A 24142-nucleotide genomic window follows, 5' to 3' on the forward strand; every position below is an offset into this window, starting at 1 on the left:
TTCACAGGGATATGTGCAAAAATGTTCATATTAGCTTTATTCCTAATAGCCCTAAGCTGGAAGCCCAGGTATCCATTAATAGAATACTGGCATATTCATAGAGTAAAATACTATTCAGCAATGAAAAGAAACCAACTTCTGATACAAGCAACAACATGGATGAATGAACCCCCAAAACATGCTGAGTGCACAAAAATTTGCATGAAAGAATACAAATTGTATGGTTCCATTTATATGAAATACTAAAACAGGCAAAACTAATCTATGGTGAAAATCACCAGAAGATTGGTTATCTCTTGGGATGTTGAGGTAGGAGTTTGCTGGGAAGGGACATAAGGAAACTTTCCAGAGTGATGGTTATGTTCTGTATCTTGGGAGTTTGGATTGCACAGGTGTATGTGTCTAGAGGAACTCAGGAATGATACAGTTAAGATCCGTTCATTGCACTATATACAGATTTCATCTGAATACAAACAAAGAAATTGTAAATAAATATTGAACTCTGGCTAATAATATTGAGTATTTGGGGCGAATAAAGTAATGTCTGAAACTTATTTTGAAAGACAATAACAAAAATAATTAAATGAGTTGCTGGATGGATAGAGAAATGAGCAGAGAATCAACATGGGATAAAACTAATGTAGTAAAATGTTAATTGAAGAAACCTGGTGGTAAGTATATAGGTGTTCACTGTACAATTCTTCTGACTTTTCTCTAAGTTTGAAAATTTTAAGACTTTTGAGAACAAAAAACTAATTGAAGACAATTGGCAGATTACCTATTGGGTTGAGTCTTGGCCTTAGGAAAAGACATGAGAGTCTAGCTCATAGGCAAGGGAGGCTCCTGGGGGGCAAAGGAGGCTCCTGGGTCCAGCAATTGGCCTTCTTTGCTCCATTCTAACTTTGGTGATGAACCTAGAGGCTGAGACAGAGCAAATAACCAAGTTCTTTTGCATTCTACAAGACCCACTGGCTCATGCTCTCTCCAAATACCTCACCAACAAGATGGTGACTTTAAGCATTCTCAGCAGATCTATTCTAGAGACCTGGAATGGAAAAGGACTGACACCATTCGCTCTCCTTCTGTTGAGCACCTGCTGTATGGTACTCTCTGTGCTAGGTTTCAAGGACATTATGACGAACCAGATAAAAATGACTTCTGCCTTCATTGTTCTTATCACTGATGAAACACTGCCCTCTTCTACTCCTATCATTATTCACACCCCAAACAAAAGATTTGCAAGTTCCCTTTGTAAGTCATTTTGACATGTCTCAAATCTGTGATTTCAAAAATCTCTAATGTTGGATCTGAATACCTCTATCTAAATAGAAAGGGCATTTTTTCTTGTTTTAACCTCTCTGGAGTGAAACTTGACACAAGAAAATCTCAAAGCCTCAAAATAGCTCAGCAAGAAATTAGATACAAGCCTAATGACCCAGAGTCCCCTTATACTCCCTGAAATAGAAGCCTGGGAGAAAGGGCAGCTGGCCACTGAGCTCAACCCTCTGCCCCACTTCCAACAGAGATCACACTCATTACCATTCCTTTCCCTAGCACCCCAGCCAGAACTCTCGTCCAAAGTTTAGACCAAGGACTTGGCATCAAGAGTAGGTGACTGGCCCACTGGGTAGCTTGAAATGACCTTGAATCCCATGTTCAAATCCAATTCCTCCAGCCTCACCTTTAATATACAGAAAAAAAAAAAAAATCCTGTCTCTTTCCCCAAATCCTTCTGTTTAGAATGCAGGCATGATTTGAACTGATATGTTAATATTACAAATGACCCCATATTGAATGAGTGGCATTATATACAACAAAAAGAAAATAAAAATTGGTTGCATTTTTGAGAAAGGCTGTCACACTTTTTCCTATAGCAACTAACCTCTTTTCTTAACTGAATATTTTTCCCTTTGCAAAGTCCAGTCACCTGTTTGTCGCCTTTGCTTACAAATTCATAGCTCTGAAAATTTCTTAGCAAGATGGTCATTTCCAGCTTCTTATGACCCCTCCTTCTGGTTGAAATACCTTCGCTGCTTCTTCCTCCCTGCCTCCATTTCCCCAATAATTTTCACCTCTCAGAAAGTCTAAATATCTGTTTTCCTTCCCTAGAGTGCTGTTTTTCAGAGTTGGAGTTGGGGGAGATAATGACATGACTCAAGGAAATAAGTGCATAATTTTTCTTTCCCTGGTGCCAGTTAAGGCAATTGGTGCCTTAGGATTTTCTGAAGTTCTTTGAAAACAACAGGGTTAGTCAGATTCCAGCAATTTACCTTCTGAAGGCTGAGCATGTCTGGGCAATGGCTGCATAATTTGGATGGAGTCATCACTGGTGAAGCGGAGTTGGCTCAGCCAGGCAGCACTCGTTGCTCTTTTTAAACTCCACGGCACCAGGGATGAAGTCACCTTTCTTCTTTTAAACGAACACATTTGCTCTGTGAGTCCCTGTCACTTCTGTTAGAACTTAGTATTTTTTCCACTGCCGGTCACCAGGACTTCTCACAGGTAAGAAAATTCTTATTTAGTGGATTTCACTCTAGGGAACCTTGACATGAAGGGGGGACTTTGGAAGGCATCTATGGGCAGAGTTGGAGTTAGATCAAGAAATACTCCATTGGGTGGGGAGAGTGGCTGTTTCCATGGCAGCTGGTCCCCACCTGGTGGGGTGGCAGACCATGGCTAGGCAAAGTCAGCTTTGAGCTGCAGTGGTGGGCTCCCACAGGGGGCATGGGAATCTAATTGGGGCTTGGTGTTAGGTGCCTATTCTAAGAGTTGTATAATGAGCATGTTAGTGAAGCAGCTATAAGTGGACTCTTTTGGGCTAGAGCCATCCATACTCCCTTTGCCTTCCTGCTGACTGGGTAGACCCTTAGAGGGTTGATCCTTATAAAAGATGTGTGGAAAAGCAGCTCTCTGGAGAGCCTTGATTTGCTGTTTAGCTGGTGTGAATGCTTCCCTTCTTTCTCAGGAGTGTAGCAGGAAACAAAGGGGCCCAGGATCCCTGTTCTGACATGCAGGTACCTCGTTCAAACAATGGCTGTGCTGCTGCATGTCGGGCAGAAGTGTACAAACACATCTTAGTGCCTGACCCTATGAGTTCTTCCAAGAAAATGCACATGAGATCTATGTGTGTGTGTGTGTGTGTGTGTGTGTGTGTGTGTGAAGGCAGACCCTGTGCTCCAAGAGACCACTAAAATCTCCCTGCAACACTTTCTATGAGTTATGTGAGTCTCTGTCACTGATTGAATCATATAGCTCTTATTAGCTTTGGAAGGCTCAATAAAGACATCTTGTTTATGACAGAGGTGCCTGCAGGATGATAAATGGCTTTTGGAAAGAGAGTTGAACCATTGTCAAATGAAAACGTTGAGAATTGCAGAGCCCTTTATTTCTTGGCACAGAACCCTGCCACATATAGTATTTGGCACAATCATCTATAACCCATACAGGGAGCAAAGACTCTCATTTAGATAAGAGATATTTGCCTTGTTTTAAATGCAATTGCGTACTGGCTGCCAGTGCCTAGTTATACATTCACCTCAGATTAGACCATATCCAGAATTCATCCTCACCTGAAATCTGCTCCCCATTCTGTGTCCCCTAGGTCAGTAAAAAGTTCCTGGTGGTAGATTTCTGGATTTCACCCTAAACACCCCTCCAAACTTCCTCACATTTTCACATCTGATTTGGGAACACATTCAGCAGATTCAAACTCCATATTATCTCTCAAATCCATCCACTTCTCCCCACCTCTGCAGATATTACCCTAGTTTAAAGCCCTTATTTTCTTCTAGGAATACAGAAACCTCACATCTGGGCCTCCTCTTTCCAGTCTTACCTCCCAGCAGCAGCCAGAATGATGGTTCTAAAATAATTGATCAGCACCTGCACAATCCAATCAATCACCAGTCTGTTGAGTCAGTCTTCTTAATATCTCTCCAAATTGTTTACATCTCTCTACCCTACCACTACTACCTTGGTCTAACCCATCAACACACTTTATCTGAGTTACTGCAGTATCCTCTCAGCTGGTCCCCCCTGCTACCAGGCTCACTTCACTCCTAGTATAAGACATTCAAGCTTCTTGTTTTACCAAGCTTTCTAAGGACATTTTTACCAGAGTAGAACTTGAAATGCTTATTACTCTATTTGGAGTTCAGAAGCATTAGCATTTTATGACTCTTGTAGGTGCTTGAAGGAGAGAGGCTAGAGTGCGAGAGGATGGGGAATATAGAGAGCAGTGGGAAGGCAGCCTGAAGAATGCGTAAGCCTCAGACCTTAGAACCATGTGGGTCTTCATTTGAATCCCAGTTTCTCCACCTCCCAGTATGACTTGGATCAAATGTCTAAACCTTCACGAGGCTCATTTCCCTCAACTGTGAAATGGAAATAATACCTGCTTCATTAGGTAAATAGAAGAGTTAAATGAGAACATTTATGGAAGGCTCTAAAACATAGCAATTAAGAAATTTTAGTACCTCTCCTTCTTTCCTTCACTTTTAAGCGTTATAATCTCTAACTACCACCTATCTTGTCAGTATTCATGTGTATGTGTTTAAAACTATCCGTAGTTTGCATGGTAGGAAGAAGGAGTGGCAAAGAAATACATGAGAACTCTCTTAAGAAACTTGCAGTTTACTTAGGGAAATAAAGTCAACCTAAACAGCACATGTATAAACATCTATAAAACAAGCAATCTGTGATTGTAATGTGTGTAGTAATACCAATTGAGTACATAACCAGGAAAGGCCTGAGTAAACAGGTCTGCAAATACCTGCGGACACAGTGTAAATAGATCTATATCAGGCAGTTTTAGGGTTAGGCTACTCAGAGATTTAAAAATCGTTGGTTGATGTAAAACTTTCAAAAAGGACTTGTGCATTTAGAATGGCTTAAGGACGTGCAGATTAGTGTTTAAAATGACTACACACTCATTCATTAATCAAGCATTTATTGAGTGCCTACTCTGTGCCAGCTCCTAGACTATACAAATTCTTTGCTACCCTTCCCACAAGAGATTAATGCTAATTCTCCACCTCTTAAATAAAGGCTAGCCTTAGGGACTTGGTTGACCAATAGAATGAGAAGGCGGCAACATTCTGGGACAACCACAGCTAGGTTCTATGAAGGTTTACATCTTCCTCCTGGGTTTCTTGTCTCAGTCACTCTGGGAAAAGCCAACTACCAGGTAGAGTCATGTGCTAGTAAACTGGCTCTCTGGAGAAAAAGAAAGTTCCCTGATTTGCAGTGTTTGCCAACTTTCATGGCGTGAATACTCCCACTATGGCTTCCAAAATGATAGCACTGAACACAGGTTTGGGAGGAGATATGCAGAATCAGCTCTTATAAGCCAATACAAGCTGGCCCAAGGCCATGACTGTCAATTCCTCTGAGACCAGCATACTGTGAGAAGGTCCAAGCTGGCCACACGGAGAGGCTACAAGGATTGAATCCCAACCAGTCCTCAGATTTTCCAGCCATTCAAACTTAGGCTTCAGACATGTAAGGAAAGAAACTTTTAAATGACTCCAGACCCCACAACTATCTGACTACAACTATATGAGAGACCCTGAATGAGAACCACTCAGCTCAGCCCACTCAGCCCACAGAACACTGAGAGATAATAACCATTTGTATTAATTAAGTTTGGGGGTGGTTTTTACGCAGCATTAGATAAAGGGAACAAGGTGGTAACGTTGATTACTCTGAAGCCAGCTGAGATGAAGCCCCTGAGGTGGTGTCAGGGATAGAAGAATCCAACCAGGTAGTTCTTTGTCCTTGCATATTTCCTGGCCTTATACCACTTACGCAAATGTTTTGGTTAAAAAGGCTGGAGAAAGAGACTCATTTACTAACTCGTTTTGCCATTATAATAAAATCAGGGAAAAAGCATCTCTCACACTCACACATACATTCTTCTCTCATCATCTGCCTCCATACCTACTCACCCAACTCTCCTCATACAAGGCTCTGCTGAAGATCTGCCTTGCCTGCTATATTGGCTGTGCCCCATCCTCCACATGGAATTTGTTAGGAAAAGGAGGTAGAGCAGAGTCAATATGAAATCAGGGAACTGCCCAGAGGTGCCACTTGAGGCCTGGTGGAAAGCACCTGAAGCCATGAAAAAAGAGTAGCAAAGACGAGGATTTTAAACAGGCTTTGGTGAAGACACATAGACTATTGGTTAAAGGTATGAATTTTGAAGTCAGATGACCCGGGTTCCTATCAGAACTCTGACATTTTCTAGTTGCTGACCTTGGGAAAGTATCTAGACATATCTTCTCAGTTTCTTCCTCTTTAAAATCTGGATAGTAATGCCATCTCACAAAGTTTGCGTGACGATTCTGTTTGTAGATTATATTTGTGGAGTGCTCAGCACAGTGCCTAATACATCTGTGTTATGTAAATGAACAACAGCTAACAGTGGCAGTAGTGACAGCACTGGAGCGGTACTAACGATACTGTTGTTGCAAGTCCCAAAGCCACAAGCTCCCTGGCAAACCCAGAGCTTCAGTCAGTCAGTCACACTACAGGTGCCTGAGATAAGCGTTCAATAAGTACTTATATCACACTGAATATTCACATTCTGAATGTCTCTTCTACTGTCATTTTTTTCCCCTTTTTGCCCCTAAATGCATTTCCAAAGGCTTAAAAACACACCTGTGCGTCCCATCCTCTGTATCTAAAACAATATGAACTGGGACCATGTTTTCTCATTTCTTGTGAGACCTCTTCTTACCTTCCAGTGTGTAGCAGGTAGTTGAATAGTTCAGTGCTCAATATATTATAACTATTTATTCCTATTTTTTAAGCTGTATTTAAGAAGAAACCGAAGTTAGATGACTTCTAAGGGATCCAAAGCCCAAGGTACTCCAAAAATTTTAGGTTTACCAGTATACAGATAGATGCCACCACTTTGGTAGGTCAGGGTGAAGGATAAAATCACTCTTGAGAGCAAAATGTGAATATTCTCTTGCTTTATTCATACCTTGAGAATACAAAATTTTAATCTGTGTAATTTTTTTTTTAATTTTTTTGAGACGGAGTCTCTCTCTGTTGCCTAGGCCCGACTGCAGTGGCGCTATCTTGGCTTACTGCAAGCTCCACCTCCCGGGTTCACACCATTCTCCTGCCTCAGCCTCTTGAGTAGCTGGGACTACAGGTGCCCACCACCGCGCCCCGCTAATTTTTTGTATTTCTAGTAGAGACGGGGTTTCGCCATGTTAGCCAGGATGGTCTCGATCTCCTGACCTCGTGATCCGCCCGCCTCAGCCTCCCAAAGTGCTGGGATTACAGGCGTGAGCCACCGCGCCCAGCCTTGTGTAATTTTAATATATGAATTGATGTTTGACAGATCGGTCTCATTAAATTTATGATTGGTCTAGTTGTGGATTTTGTAAACAAAGAATCATGCAAACACTCTGGCTATTAAAGAATAGCTGGCTTGTATAGTTTTTAAAAACATTACGAAATATTTATAGATTCATGAGTCTATGAGTGCCCCCTTCACCCAGCCTTCCCCACTGTTAACATTTACATAACTATAGTACAATATCAAAACCAGGTAATTGACATTGGTACAATCCACAGACCTTATCAGATTTTATCAGCTATCCATGTACACATTGTGCGTGTGTGCATGTGTGTGTGTGTGATTGTATACAGTATTTATCATATTAGCTTCATGAAACTATTGCCACAATCAAAATATCACTAACTATATCATCACTGCAAGGTTTCTTTATACTTCCCTTTTAAAGCCATGGTCCCATCCCTAACCCTTTGAGACTATTAATCTGTTGTCCATTTATATAATTTTATTTCGAGAATGTTATATAATCATGCATGATGTAACCTTATTACAATGGCTTCTTCCATTCAGCATAATAACCTTGAGATCTATCCAAGTTGTTATGTGTATCAATAGTTGTTTTCTATTTGTTACTGTGTTGAATTGCATAATGTGGATTTACTACAGTTTGCTTAAGCATTCACTCATTTATCCATTGGAGGACATTTGGGTAGTTTCTAGTATTTGGCTGTTACAAATAAGGATGTTATGAACATTCATGTACAAGTTTTTGCATGAACATACATTTTCATTTATTTAGGATAAATGCCTGAAAATATGATATCTGGGTTTTATGTTAAGTTTTTAGTTTTAAAAGAAACTGTCAGACTATTAATATTTATACAGAATGGCCATAATATTTTATGTTACCACCAGCAAAATATGAATAATAGAGTTTCTGCATTTTTGCCAGAATTTGGTGTTATCACTATTTTTTATTTTAGTCATTCTGATAGATGGATAGTGATACCTCATTGTGGTTTTAATTTGTGTTTGCCTAATGGGCAATGATGCTGACCATCTTTTCATGTTGTCATCTGTATTTCATCTTCAGTCAAATGTCTATTTATGCCTTTTGCCCCAATAAATGGGATAGCTGGCTAGCTATATGCAGAAGAGTGAAACTGTACCCCTGCCTTTTACCATATACAAAAATTCACTCAAGATGAATTAAAGATTTAAATATAAGACCTCAAACTATAAAAGTCCTAGAAGAAAACCTAGAAAATCAGTCTTGGCAAAGAATTTTTAGCTAAGTCCCCAAAAGCAATTGTAACAAAAAGAAAAATTGACAAGTTGGACCTAATTAAACTAAAGAGCTTCTGCACAACAAAAGAAACTAGCAACATAGTAGACAGACAACTTATAGATTGGGAGAAAATATTTTCAAATTATGCATCTGACAAAGGTCTAATATCCAGAATCTCTAAGGAACTTAAACAAACAAGCCAAAACACAAATAACCCCACTATTATCTAATTGGATTGTTTTGTTTTGTTGTTGTTTTTCACTGTTGAGTGTTGTGAGTTCTTTATATATTCTAGATATAAGTCCTTTATTAGATGTATGTTTAGCAAATATTCTCTCCCACCCTGTAATTTTTTATTCTATCTTCTTGAAAGGGTCTTTCACAGAACAAGAGTATTTAATTTTCAGAAAGTCCAATTTATCAATTTTTCCTTTAATGGATTGTGCTTTTAGTGCAAAGCGAAAGAACTTTTTATCTAGCCCCAGTTCACAAATATTTTATATTTTTTCCTAAAAGATTTATAGTTTTATACTTCATGTTTAGGTATTTAATCTATTTTGAATTAATTTGTATGTAATACGTCAAGTTTAAGTCAAATTTAATTTTTTTTTTTGTCTCTGTATGTCCGATTTCTCAAGCACCAGTTGTTTAAAAGGCTCCCCTTCTTTCTTTGGATTGGTTTTTCAGCTTTGTCAAGAAATCAACTGGGCATATTTGTGTGACATTATCTCTGGGTTCTCCATTCTCTTCCATTGATATGCCTATTTCTCTGACAATACCACACTCTCTTGAGTATTTGACTACTGTTTTATAGTAAGTTGCGTGGGAGCTTTATAATAAGCAATACACTAAGTAGAGTTATTCCTCCCACTTCAGGGTTATTTGTCAAAAGTTTTAGAGATCCTTGGGACTTTCACTTTCAACATAAACTTTAGAATGAGTTTGTCTCTATCTACAGAACCTTGCTAGGATTTTGATAGGAATCCTCTTAGACATGTAGTTTAATTTGGGGAGAAGTGACATTTTTATTAGGTTGAGTCTTCCAATCCTTTAACATGGGAAATTTCTGCACTTATACGGGTCTTGTTTTTGTTTTTTTTTTTTTTTTTTAGGAACATTTTATAATTTTCAATATACAGATTCTGTAGGTATTTTGTTGAATTTATACTAAGTACTTAACTTTCTCTGGAGCAATTGAAAATGGTATTGCATTATTATACTTCAGTTTCCACATATACATTCTTAATATAGATAAATGCAATTAATTTTTATGTTAATATTAAATCCTGTGTTGAACTCATTAGTTCTAGGTTGTTTCTTCTTCTCCTCCTCCTCCTCCTCTTCTCCTTCTTCTTCTTCTTCTTCCTCTTCTTCCTCTTCTTCTTCTTTTTCTTCCTTCTCCTTCTCTTTCTCCTTCTCTTTCTTCCCCTGTCCCTGCCCCTGCCCCTTCTCCTTCTTCTTCTTTTTCTTCTTGTAAATTCCTTGGGATTTTCTACACAGACCATCATATAATCTGCAAATAGGCATTTTATTTTTCCCTTTCTATTCTGTATGATCTTTCTTTTTCTTGCCTTATTGCACTGGCTACACCTCTCAGTACTATGTTAAGTAAAAGAGATAAGAACAGAAATCCTTTCCAATCTCAAAGGAAAAGCATTCAGTCTTTCACCATTAAGTATGATGTTAAGAAATCTTTCCTTTATTCCTGCTTTGCTGAGAGTTTTTATCTTGAATGAGTGTTTGCTTTTGTTATATGCTTTTTGTTCAATCATCAGTATGATGATGTGATTTTTTTACATTAGTCTGTTGATATGGTGAATTGCTTTGAATGATTTTCAAATATTGAACTAGCCTTATATAGCTGAAATAAATCTCATTTGGTCATGGATTATTATTCTTTTTTAAATATTGATAGATTCAATTTAATGATATTTTGTTAAGGATTTTTGTATTACAGTTCATAAGAATTATTGATATCAATTTTTTCTTCTTTTGTACTGTCTTTGGTTTCATATCAAGGTAGTACTGGCCTCATAAAATGAGTTAGAAAGTGATTCCTTCTTTTCCATTTTGAAAAAGAGATTGTATGGCATTGGTGTTAATTCTTTAAATGCTTGGCAAAATTTTCCAGTGAAATAATCTGGACCTGGAAATTTCTTTTTGGAGAGATTTGTAATTATAAATTCAATTTTTCTAAATAGTTGTAGAACTGTTCAGATTATCTATTTCATCTTGGTTGAGTTTTCATTGTGATTTTTGGGAATTAGACCATTTCTTTGAAATTGTTGAATTTATGAGTGTAAAGTTGTTCATATATTTCATATTATTCTTTTAATGACTGTAAAATCTGTGGCAATATCTCCTGTTTGATATTGGTAATTTATGTCTTCTTTCTTTTGATCTTTACCAGTCTAACTAGAGAGTTATCAATTATATTAAATTTTCGACTAATAATCAGCTTTTTATTTCATGAATTCTATTTCTTTTCCTATTTCAGATTCATTTATTTCTGCTATTATCTTAATTTTTTCCTTCTGCTTGACTTCAGTATATTTTGCTCTTCCTTTTGTTGTTTCTTGAGCTAGCAGCTTGAATTACTGACTTGCGATCATTTCTCTTTTCTAATGTAAGCCTTTGGTGCCATAAATTTTTCTCTTGCCACTTTAGCTGCATCTTACAAATTCTGATGTTGTTTCTTCATTTTTGTTAAGTTGTATTTAGTCTGTAAAAATATCCTTTGAGACTTTCTCATTTACCTATGGTTTATTTAAAAGAGTGTTGTTTAACTTCCACGTGTCTAAAGGTTTTTCTGTTTTTGTTTTGCTACTGATTTCTAGTTTTATTCCATAAGGTTAGAAAACATACTCTATTTGATTTCAATTTCTTAACATTTGTTAATAGCTGTTTTATGACCCAGAATATAGTCTATTATGATGAATATTCCATGGATGCCACCACTCCCAGCTAGTGCTATTATTATTATTATTATTTGTGGAACTGGAGTCTTGCTATATTGTCTAGGCTGGTCTCAAGCGATCCTCCTACCTTGGCCTCCCAAAGTGCTGGGATTATAGGTGTGACCCCACTGCAACCAGCCCCAGCCTTCCTTTGTTATCACTTTCTGTTTGAAGAGCTTCCTTTAGCCATTGTTTAATGGTAGGTCTGTTGGTGACAAATATCTCTTAGTTTTCCTTTGCCTGATAATGTCTTTATTTCCCTCTTCATTCCTGAAGGATAGTTTTGCTAGATACAGGATTCATGGTTTTGGATTTTCTTCTTTTAAGAATTGAAATATATTGTGGCAGGTCCTTCTGGCCTTCATAGTTTCAAACCAGAAATCCTCTGTCATTCAAATTGGTGTTTGTCTATAGGTAATGCATCATTTCTCTTTGGCTGTTTTTAAGATTTTGTTTTGTTTTAGTTTTCAGAAGTTTAATTATAATGTGTCTTAGTGTGAATTTCCTTGGATTTATCTTATTTAGGCTCACTTGGCTTCTTGAATCTGTGCATTTATGCATTTCACCAAATTTGAAAGTTTTCAGCCATTATATTTTTTTAATACTTTTTCAGTCACAGTTTTTTTCTTCTACCTCTGAGATGCTAATGATACAAATATCTTTGTTTTGATCTTACAGAGCCTCTGAGGCTCTGTTAAATTTTTGGTCTATTTTTTCTTTTTTGTACAAGTAAATTCTATTGATTTGTCCTTAAGTTCACTGATTCTGTCTTACCATCACCACTCTACTACTAAACTCATCTGGTGACTTTTTATTTGTTATTATTGTCTATTTAAATTCTATTTTCTGCATTCGGTTCTTTTTTATGACTTCTATTTGTTGGAATTGTGTATTTCTCATGTGTTTCAAGAAAATCTGTAACTGTTTGTTGAAACATTTTTATAATGATTGCTTAAAATCCTTTTCAGATAATTCCAGCATCTGAGTCTCTTCAAAGTTGGCATCAGTTGATTGTCATTTCTCATAAAAGTTGTATGTTTCCTGGTTCTTGGTATGATGAATGACTTCCACTCATACACTGGACATTTTGGGTATTATTTTAGAACATGCTTCATACCACTTAGATCTTTTATTTTTAGTAAGCAGTCACCCTCTTGGGGCTTAGCATGTAAGTTCTGGTCTACTTTTGTGAGTTGTAGTTCCAATGACAATTTGTTTTCAGAGTTCTTGCAATGCTAATACAGTCTACCTTGTTCTGCTGCTGCTATTTGGGCTCCTGCTTTATTACTGCAAGTGCCTCATGGGCTGTTTGGTGGGTAAGAAGGAGGGGATAGGTCCTGTTCAGGTTTGCTAATGCTTCCCCTGAGGATGGATTGGCCCACCTGTTGTCTTGGGTATAGGATAGGTACCCTACTGATGGTGATGCAGATGGAGCCCACCACCATTCTGGTATTGGATGGGGTTTGCTGATGTTGACACTGAAGACAGTGGGGCTTGCCAGCATGTGTGGGATGGGGAGTGGTTCAGTCTGCTGTGCTACTATTGCAGCAGCAGGTAAATCAGTCTCTTGGTCCTGCCGCAGCTCAGCACGAGGACCAGAGGATTATTTCTCTGGTAGGATTCTTCTGGGCTCACCTTTTCCCTTCCTTTGGCCAGAGACAACAAGCTTTTCATGTTTGTTTTTCTATTCTATGCCTGTTGGTGGTTTGGGGTTGTAAGCCTCCCTGGTGCTCAGCATGGAATATATGGGAGCTAAAAAGAAAACCCAGGGAAATCACTATGGTGTCTCACATCCTGAAGTCCCTAGCGAGTCAACTTTCTTTTTTCCATCTTTCAGAGTCCTTTTACAATCATCTGTTGAGTTATTTCCAGAGTATTTACTTATATTTAGAGGAGAGGAAAGGTAAAAGTGAGTCTGTAACATCTTATCTCTCAATAAACTTTTACAATTGAAAATGGGAAGAGACAAACAATTTCTGGCAGGAAAAGCAATACGAGAGAGGAAGTCTAGTCATACTAGCTAGATAATTAAAGCATGTCACAAAATGTAATTATTAAAGTACTGGTACAACACTGTAGAGATCAGTGGGAAAAAAATAAAGAGTCCAGAAAGAGCCAACAAAAATGGCAATGTGGTGTTTCAACCCAGTGGTATTGAGGGAAAGGATATTTGGAAAGGAAAGTTAAAGCTAGATTCCTGTCTCCAAATAAATTCCAGATGAATAACAACATATATTAAATATTAAGCAATAAAAATAATTTTTAAATTGGTAAATTATTTAATAATCTTGAAGTAGAAAAGAACTTTTTAAGCATGACTCCAAACTCAGAAGCTATACAAAGAAAAGACTGATATATTTAATTACATAAAATATAAATAAAACATATGTGATGAAAGTAGTATAAATGAAATCAGAATACAATGATAAATAGAAAAAAGATCATTTGCAACATTTATGCAATGGAGCAAAATATACTTTAAAAATTTTAAATAGTACATTCAATAAAAAAAATAATTTGAATAAAAATGGGCAAAGTACATGAACAGGCTGTTCAGAAGAAAAGAAATAAAGATGGTCAATAAACATATGAAAGAAAGATAAACTCAGAATTTATAAAGCACAAATTAAAACAGTGAGAAAATTTTCTTCTTTTAATTATTTAAAAAATTACAGATTTAATAAATATGCCTTGTAAAAATATGTAAAACATATGGTGTTAATAAAGTTTCCTTCTAAGCTTCATAGTCTCAAGCTTGAAATCTCACTTACTTCCCTAGAAGTATCTCTATTAAAAGTCTGCTATTCCTTCAAGGTCTTTCTCTATGTGATTAAAAGTGTGCATGTGTATCTTTCTTGGACAAAACTTGGATCCTCTTTGTAAATTGTTTTGCACCTGGCTGTTTACAATTTACATGTCAATTTACTGACTTTTCATATCAGTTCTTATAGAGTCATTTTATTTGTTTTAATGGCTGAGATTTATAATATAACTATACCTTACTTTAACCATTTATTGACAGTCATTAAAATGTGTTCTTTTTTATTACAAAAAATGTCATATTACATATATCTTTGTATGCACTTATTTTGTAATTGCTTTCTGTAGGATAGATACTTAGAAGTGAAATTGCTAAATCAAATGACATATGAATTTGTATATTAGAGGATATGAGGATGTGCCAAATTGCCATTTAAAAACTGTTTTTAGCATATTTTTCTATCAAAGTATGAGAATATCTGTTTCTTCAAATAGTCACCATTTCTTATATTAATCTTTTAAAACATTTCGCCAATGTGATAAGTGAAAAAAAAGATAACAAGATTGTTTGAACTTGACTCTTTGAGTGTTGCATTGAATATCTTTTTATACTTTTATGATTCATATTTGTTTATTTATTATCAGTTCATAGCCTTATCTAGCTTTCTGCTGATTGTCAGTTTCTTATTGATACATAGAAAACTTTTAAAATATGGATATTAATCTTTTGTATACATGTTATAAATTTTACCTTTCATTTCCTTATTTTTAATTTTACTTTTCTTTATTCTGTCTTTGTTTTTAGAGAAAATTTAAATTTGACGTAGCCTAATCTGTCTAAAGTTATTTTGTGACTTCTAGATTTTATGTATGATTTAGTAAGATTTTCCCACTCCAAAATTATAAAATTATTTCTTCTAACATGCTTAGTTTTATTATGACACTTTAATTCATCTTTAATTAATTTTTATATGCTATAAAATAGGAATCCACTTAATAAAATGAATAGAAAATTGTTCTAATAATTATCTTAATACTATTTATTGAACAATGTATCCTTTCTTTCCACACTAATTTGAAATGCCAATATTTTCACATACTACATCAATTCTATTGATTTTTTTTTGATTTCCTAGTCTATGCTAACAAATTATTTATTTATTCCAGTAACAAGATCACACTGTTTTAATTACTTTAGTTTTATACAGTGTTTTGTTTTATTATTTGGGAAAAATAAGTACTCAAACCCTGAAACTATTTTTCTTTCTCAGAAATGTCTAGGCTAGAGTGCGGGGTGTATGATAAAAAATTGCTTAATAAGTATAATGAACATTATATGAGTGAGGGCTATCCTAAAAGCCCTGACTGCACCACTATACAATCTATGCATGTTACAAAATTATACCTGTGCCCCATAAATTTATACAAAAAGAAATTCTAGGCTAATAATCCAGACATATTACTAAGACAAAAAGCCAGAGGGAAAATGTGTGTGTGTGTGCGTGTGTGTGACAGAGAGAGAGAGAGAGAGAGAGAGAGAGAGAGAGAGAGAGAGATTTAAATATTTGAAAAAACATAGATAATATTTGGAGGACACATAACTGCAATAGTTACCTCTAGGGAGTGGGACCATTGGGAATACTACTGATGAGTGAAACTTCTTATTTTGGATAATTCCTCACTATGTATTCTTTTAAAAAAAAAAAGTATGCTTTTTTTTTAATAATTAAAAACAGTATCTGGTTTTCTGTGATAGGAACCCAAGTCTATGTGAGGGCACATCCTATGTATCACACAGTATTTCTCAACTGTGGCCCCACATTAGAATTACTTGGGAAGTTTTTAAGAAATACGGGCACCCAAGGACCTGCCCCAGAGTTTCTGATTTCAGAATCTGAGGGAGGGCCTGGGACATCAGCATATTTTAGAAGTTCCCCGGACAGTTTGAATGCTCAGCCTCAGCTGAGAACCACTGCTCTAGATGATGTGAGACTTAAAAGGGTCCCCAGAAGGCCACTGTGCTGAGGTATTTTCAGAATATAATTACTTGGGGATGTGATCAAAAGTAATCCACCACTTCTCTGTCAGCCCAAGTCCTGCCTTGAGATTGAGAGTGAACAAGTCCAAGGGGAGATGTGGAAAAGAACTTTGCTCAAATATGTATGAAAATATCCCTTTCTGTGGAAGGTAACCGTATTAAAAGGTAGACTCACTTAGGCTCCCTCAGCAAATAAAGGATTCTTGTAAACTAGTCGTGACCATGAAAGGTGCAGGGATCGCATGGAAAACCAGAAACAGCGAAACAGCTGCACCTCAGAAGCCCAGACTGTGGCTGGTACTGAAAGGTTCTACCAGAGCTCCAGGGATCACTGTTATTTTGAGATCTCTCACGGGAGCCTTTCAAACGTCTTTCATCTGGAGAATCACTCTGTTAAAATGAAATGGCTTTTGGAAACCTGATGTGGAAAATGATTGAGGAGGAGCTATTCCAAGCCATATACCTCCCTCGCCTAAAACCCCTCCCTGAAGAAATCTGAGAAGTGGCTGGAAACCCAATATTTGTAGCTGTCTCCTTCCCTCTCTGTTTTCTTTTGTGTGTGTGTCTTCTGGTTCTTCTCCTTATTTGCTGATTCTGCCTCTATATTCCTGACAGGGTATCTGATTGGCCCATCAATTGTCTGCCCTGGTTGAGTGAGATTTTCCACACCAGGTGACTACACAGATGGAGTCATGTGTCCATTCCCGGTCAGCTGGGCTAAAGAAGTGGTGGGAGCAGAAGAAGAAATAGGGTGCCTGAGGATTGAAGGAGGAGGATGTGGTTAAGGTAGTTTCCCTTAGAAGAGAGAGTGGATGGAACATAACCATGATTAACCTGTTCAGGCCAAGCATTAGGTCAGCCTTCAGTGAATATTGAATTGGAGGGTAGATTTAAACAGGTGTGAAACTGCTTAAATTAAAGTAAACATGCTAAAGGGAAACCTGTTGAGAATATGTAGAGATCTCTGAACACAACATCTCCAAAGGCCTTTTTCTGGCTGTAAGAATCTAGGCTTTTAAAAGATCTTAAGAACCTAGAAGGTCAGGGGAATAAAATTCATTTTCCTTTGGGATGGGGTCTGTACCACGTGTAGCTATTGAGCTTTTGAAATGTGGATAGTCCAAGTGGACATGTGGCATAAGTGGCATACATCAAAATAGACACCAATTTCACCGATTTCAAAGCTTGGGATGGAAAAACATCTAACATTTTCAATAATAATGTTTTATTCTGATTGCATTTTAAAATAGTGTTGTGACTAAAGTGGATTAAATAAAACATATTATTAAAATTAATTTCACCTGTACTACTTTTTTTAAAAAATGTGGTGTTATGGATTGAATGTTTGTGCTATCACAAATTCATATGTTGAAGCCCTAACCCTCGAGGAGATGGTATTTGGAGGTGGGGCCTTTGGGAGGTGAATAAATTTAGATGTGTCTTCAGGGTGGGCCCCCATGATGGAATTGGTATCCTTATAAAAACGGGGAGAGTCCAGAGAGTCTGTCTTTCCACTATGTGAGAACACAGGGAGAAGGTGGTCATCAGCAACCTAGGAAGAAAGTCCTTGCCAGGGAGCAGAATTGACCAGGACCTTAATCTAGAACTTCCCAGCTTCAGAACTATGAGAAATAAATAATTGTTATTGAAACCACCCAGACGGTGGTATTTCGTTATAGCAGTTGGAGCTGACTAACACATGTGGCTATTAGAATATTTAAAATTATATATGCAGCTCATATTCTCTTTCTAATGGACAGTGCTGGATTGGATGGCAACTGTGATGCTTTCCCCTGGCCAGGTATGGCTGTAAAGATCTATATATTAACAACAGCCCTTTGCTGTGGGGCCCATGTCAATATCCTATTCTTGGCTTATAATCAGAGAGCTGTGGCAGTTTATCTTATTCTGGCTCTTTGTCTCTTTGCCTCAGACTTCAGCCTAGCTCCTTCTCTCTCATAGCAACACTTAATCCTCTCCTGGGGTTTCCCAACCTCCCACACCCAGGTGGTATTGTTTATGGCTCCATCTCAGCAAGTCCTTACAGAACCTTGCTCTGCCTCTACACCTCTGTTGCTCTTTCCTGACTAGTTTTTCCCCTCCCTTTCTAGAACTGGCACATATCAATGGATTCTTGTTTGCACTCTCACCCATTTTTTACACATCTTTTTTTTCAGAGAAGTGTCTTCTAGCCAGCAGCTTATCCTTTGAGATAAATGATTCCTCACATGTTATTCTGTTCCCCATGGAATGCAGTCTGCCAATGGGACAATGTCACTTCCAGAAGTGTATCTACTTCAAGTGTTAATAATGATAATAATAGAAATAACTACCATTGTCATTTACTGAGTTTTTATTTCTGGCTAGGATCTGTACTAGGTACATCACAGACATTTCTCACTTAATCTTTACCATAGCCCTACAAAGCATGTGCTATGATACCCTATTACTGATGGAAAAAATTCGGATGGGTGATGTTATATACCTTGCTCACAGATCATAGATCCAAAATTTAAATCCAGATTTGTCTCCAAAGTCCTTGCTCTTACACTACATATATACTGCCTCTCACATATTATATCACTTCCTAAGTTAAGCAAGCAAGTTGGAATTCAGTGCTGCACAGCAAGTGAGCTCTATAAGTAAATTTACTGAAATGACAACAGTACTATGTATTTGTGCACTGCTTTGATGATTTTCCAGTTGGCATCTGATTTTCACAAAACTCAAAGATGGAAGAATAAACTTTATGAGTTCTATTTCATACCCAAGAAAAACTAAGCTCTGGGGAGATAAGGTGATTTGTCCCAAGTCATTATGTTAAAAAGCCACAAACCAGATGAGAACCCAGTTCTTTTGAAATATTTATTTTCCTTTTTCTTTGCTTATCAGTGTCCTTGGGCATTGTGCTGCCTACTGGCAGAAGTTAATGACAAATCTTTCATTATGATTGCCAATTTAACCCTGCTTTATGTGAGGAGTTTGCAGGCATAGACTCACTTGAGTCTCTCAGCTGTTGGTATGTCAGTCTACTTCATCCAACAAGAATTACCTGAGCCTGAGTATGGCCATGCACTGTGCTAACAGTGGGAACAGAAGGGTGAACAAGATGTGACTTTGTCCCGAGGAGACACCTTCTAATGGGAGAGTATTATCCTGCAATGGAAAAATCATTGTCCTAATGGAATATAAAAAGCTGTGAGAAGCACAAAGGAAGAAAGAAATAAGTCTGCCTGGTAGGGTTTCATGGTAGAGGAGATTTCTGAGTGTAGTCTCAATGGATCTACTTCAGAGATGAAAAGCCGGAGTCGCTGAGAGTTCTGCAAAGGACCTCATAATTTTGAAACTTCATTAGTTTCCTAAAAATATGCTTGTTGCCACATCTCCTTAGAGAGAAGTAGCATAAATTATTTATTGGAATATTTAAAATATTAACATCAATAAATTCCCAAGCAGCTTCACAAATAGTCTGCTCAGTTGGATAAACCAATCTGAAATAATGCTTTCCAAGTAACTCAAACTCTCCAATTCTACAAAGCCAGTAAGAATTCTTGGAAACAAACAAGAAGCCTAGAATAAGTATCTCCACTCTCTAAACATCAGCCATTTTAGACAGAGGAGGAGTCTATCCCTCTAGCATTTCATGTACTTTTATTCACGTTAAAAGGTATTTTTTTTTTCTCACAGTGAATACCTAGAATGTTTTTCTCTTCCAAACAAGTGTAAGATTATTGTAGGTGCCACTGAATTTTATCACTTGAATATTAAGAGTGAAGATGTAGATTCTGATATGTTTGTAACTATCTGGAGCTAGAAGGAAAATAACTTTTCAAGCTTAGAAATGGAAACCTGTCAGAACCAAACCCTTGGAGCAGCCCAAGAGGAGACTTCCCTCCATTCTACTGTGGTCCACAGGCCACTGATGATTGGGATTTTTGGGTAGCTGACATCAATTAGACCTAGATCCTAGATAATGGAGATCTTAAGTATTTCTGGTAGAGAAAGAAGATCCCATTGTGTGACCTCTTCCCTCTTGTGCTTCAGTGGGTTGTTTGGTTTGTCTTCTGGGTGTGACCAGAAAGATTTACACCCTCTACTTGTAACCAAGATGGAATATTTCTTCTGATTCCTGACTCACTGAAGAAGGAGGTCTAGATCTGCAAGGCTGGAGAGCATCTTTCCTTCAAGCAGCCTTTGAAGGACAGAACAAAGGGCAGGAGTTCCGGGAACAGCTCAGCAGCACTGAGGATTGCTGGTGAATATTATTATTTTGTTGAGACTCTAAAAATGAATTGTGTCACAGAGGCATTCAAAAATGTAATGGGCTACCTGGGGAGGGAGTGAGCTCCTTATCACTGGTAGTATTTAAGTATTGGCTGAATAAGCATATACTGGAAAGTCATGCATAAGGTAAGAGTTGAACTAAAGGCCCTAAGATCCATTCCAACTTCCAGATTTCATTATTTGCAGATCCCTGGTTTACCCTGTGCATGCGTCTATGCTTGTACTTAGTATGTTGTTCTGTAACGGTACGTTCATATATGTGTCTCCTCCTCAAGTTTGAAAACTACTTGAAGAAAGATACAGTATTTGTTGTTTTTCTATTCCATGTGTTTAGTGCAGTGACTAGTACCTAGGAGACACCAAGTTAGTATTTATCAAATGAATGAATGAATTCATTTTTGTATGTCAGTATATATACATTTATATATATCCTGATTTGTAGTGTAAGTTACCAGCAAGTACACTTGTTTGCTGTAATAGTGTTCATATGCATTAGAAGCAGGGGTTGCTTAAATATCTGAATGCTGGAATATGCTACCTGATTCCCCAGACACGGCACTTCTAGTTAATTAATTCCTTCTCTACAGATAGGGCCATATAGAGGCAGTTAAGGCATAGTCAATGTACGACTAGGGTTTTTCTGAATTTGTATTTCTAGATCAAGTCTCCAGTGCCAGAAATGGCCCTAGAACTGGTGGTTAGAAGTCCCAGTGTGACTTGGCTGCATTAGATGGCAGGTGTCTCCTATGGATAACCAAGAATATGGATTCATCCCAAGCTTGGGGAAGGAGGCAGGAGTGTGAATGGCAGGGACTCCAGTGGCATGCTGGGTGGACGGGCAGTTATGTAAGCTAAAGTGTGAGAAGAGGTGGGGGAATCTAGGCAAGTTAGACCAGATGAGGAGGCCAGAAAGGGGCCAGGAAGCAGAGGCAGATAGGGTGTGGTTTTGAGATGGAGAAATTTCCAGAGAAGCTGGAACCTTCCAGAGAACCTCACCCATTGGGGTGAGGTTGCAAACAGAATACTTTTCACGAAGACATGTTAAGCTGAAATACACTTGTGACAAACAGCACTCTTCATTCACATATTCATTCATTCAGCAAATCTATATTAAGTGCCTACCTTATGAGGACACTGTGCAAATGTTAGGGTCAAATAAAAATAAGGTAGGATCTTTGCTCTCAAGTGCATAACTATGAACTAAACTATATATATATATATAAACAGAAAATTGCAATGCAGTGTGAAAAATGCTATAATGAGGTAAGCACAGAGAGCCTGTGGGAGCCTCTGAGGAACACATAAACAAGTCTAAGATGAGATGTGAAAGATAAGTTGGAGTTAGCAAGGTGAAGAGGGTGGGCAGAAAGAACAGTCTTGCTAGAGCTCTAGGAATGGCTGAATATACAAAAGACTGAAGAAGGGAGCTTATTCAGGGACTGCAAATGCCTTGTAATAGTTGGGCATTATATAACATGTTAAATAGTTCAGACTTTCTCCTGGGAACAAAGAATTACTCGAGTATTTTAATCCAGAAGTGACATGATCAGATGTGTGCTTTAAAAATACTACTACAACTAAATTGTGGAGAATGGGTTGGAGAAAATGAAGACCAGGGACTCACTGAAGTTGTTACAGTGCTCAGTGAGAGATGATGGCAGTTCAACAAAGGCTGAGGCAATGAAAACAGAAGGAGATGGATTAGTGAGACATTTGAAAGAAAGGACAAAGCATGGTGATCAGTTGGATATGAGATGTAACAAGTCAAGGATGGCCAAGTTTCTGGCTTGGGCAGCTGGGTAGATGACTCTAGAGGCAGACCCATAAAAGAGGAGGCTGTGTCAGTTTCAGGAGAGTTCTGGTCTATGGGTTTTAACAGGAGAGTTAAACCTTCTTAAATCCAAAGGTCCATTCTGCTGGTCTGTCTTACACCACTCTATCAGTGTAGACAAATCTCCTTTGAGAGCTTTATGAGATCTAACATCTGGGTAGAGTTCTCACCTACACTGAGCATTTATTCATCCATTCAATCAACCAATATTTATGAAGTGCCAATTATGCATTCATAGTATTCCAGTATTCCATAGACCCCAATGTCCATCTATGCAGGTAGTTTAGTTCTAAAAAAGTGATTCTTAAAGATGGAATTACAGCTGTAAGTTTTTGATAGTCTTTCCCACTCACCCACCCCAACTTATCAGGCATATTAGTATTTGTGCTGTCATTGGCTGCTTCAGCGGAAAGTATTTCTTCACTTCCTATTTCCATGGTTGCATGATGCTTTTTCATTAAATTCTCAAGGATGTATTACATTTTAGTTTCTTCTTCATGGACTTTGTCTATGGCAGAGTTTTGAATTGGATGGAGGTTAAATACCCAATAGAAATTCTTCAGTGAGTTATTTTATATGGCCTGAGGCCTGAAAACTCTTTTCTAGGCTCCAGAGTCTCCTGGGCAACTCTGGGGCCTCCTGTGGCTCAAGGGAGGTGACGGAATTTCAGTAACAGGTGTGATGAAGCAAAGCCTTCCTCAAAATACTTGTGTTTGATGCCATTTCATTTTACATTTAGTGTTTGGTTTTCCCAAGCTGAAGTGTGAAATTCAAGCATCAGAGAAACCAGCAGGGGTTGCAGGTTGAAGTTAATAAAACACTCGCCATGAGCCTATGTAGTTCAGATTAATAAAATAAAATCATGGATGTGACAGCCTAACCTCACACATCCACATCATCTTGCAAATCTGTTTCCTGGAATCCAGAGGATACCTAGGCCACTGGGCCAAGAGGGATGGGGAATCTACTTTGAAAACCACTCTTCGGTTAATCACTAAAGCCTATTTTTGTCAAACAAAGCTCTTGGAATCTCTATTTCACTTCCCAAAGATACTGCAAAGATTAATGAAGTGATTTTGAATTACCTGTTGTAAATAAGTGTTGCTTTTTAAGGATGTAGTATTATTGTTAATATTATTTCATAATCAGCAAAGATATAAAATGTTGGATATTTAGTTCAGTTGATTAAATGATGATACCAGTGTGATTATGGCCCAAGATTGGATTTCTACTCCAGACATGTTTTTAGTTTTGCACAGAGAACATGTCTTGTTCAATGGCAGACTATTTCTAGCCTCAATCAGCCACCTCTTGTGTGTTGATGTCTCAGTTGGCTAATGGATAAATAATGCAGCTTCCTCAATCCACTGACATGGGTGGATAGGTAGCCTTTGTATACAAAAGCATACTATTATAGGTTGCAAGTCTGGAAAGCCTGAACAGGTCTTTGCAGGAGAAAAATAGCCCAGAGAAAGTAACTGGTTTGCCCAGAGTCATCCAGTTAGTGCAGAGTCAGGGCTAAAATCTGGATTTATTGATAAGTCCAACATTCTCACCATTGCACTGTGCCATATTCACTCTGGTCTAGAATTCCCTTCTAAAATTTTTGGGTACTTGGATTCAACAAAAATCGCTAGAGAAGTACTACCCAAAAAAGTACACTACATTCTTTGGT

The 24142-nt window shown here is 37.6% G+C and overlaps 1 protein-coding gene and 1 long non-coding RNA gene across 7 annotated transcripts in view; one reads left to right on the top strand and one right to left on the bottom strand.

Moving 5' to 3' along the window:
• The window catches only part of LOC105484331 (uncharacterized), a 167535-nt gene that overhangs the window by 131016 nt on the left and 12377 nt on the right, over nt 1-24142 (bottom strand). The window lies entirely within an intron of this gene.
• The window catches only part of LOC105484332 (angiomotin like 1), a 172596-nt gene continuing 150854 nt past the window's right edge, over nt 2401-24142 (top strand). For 2 of the 4 annotated variants that reach the window (XM_071075475.1, XM_071075477.1), the window contains exon 1: nt 2401-2502. The gene's annotated coding sequence lies outside the window, so the exon portion shown is untranslated. Of the gene's footprint in view, nt 2503-20486; nt 20608-24142 lie in introns of those variants that run through there. The other 2 variants (XM_071075478.1, XM_071075476.1) reach the window with 2 other exon arrangements.

Source organism: Macaca nemestrina, chromosome 12, assembly GCF_043159975.1.
Source record: "Macaca nemestrina isolate mMacNem1 chromosome 12, mMacNem.hap1, whole genome shotgun sequence".
NCBI classification, from domain to species: domain Eukaryota; kingdom Metazoa; phylum Chordata; class Mammalia; order Primates; family Cercopithecidae; genus Macaca; species Macaca nemestrina.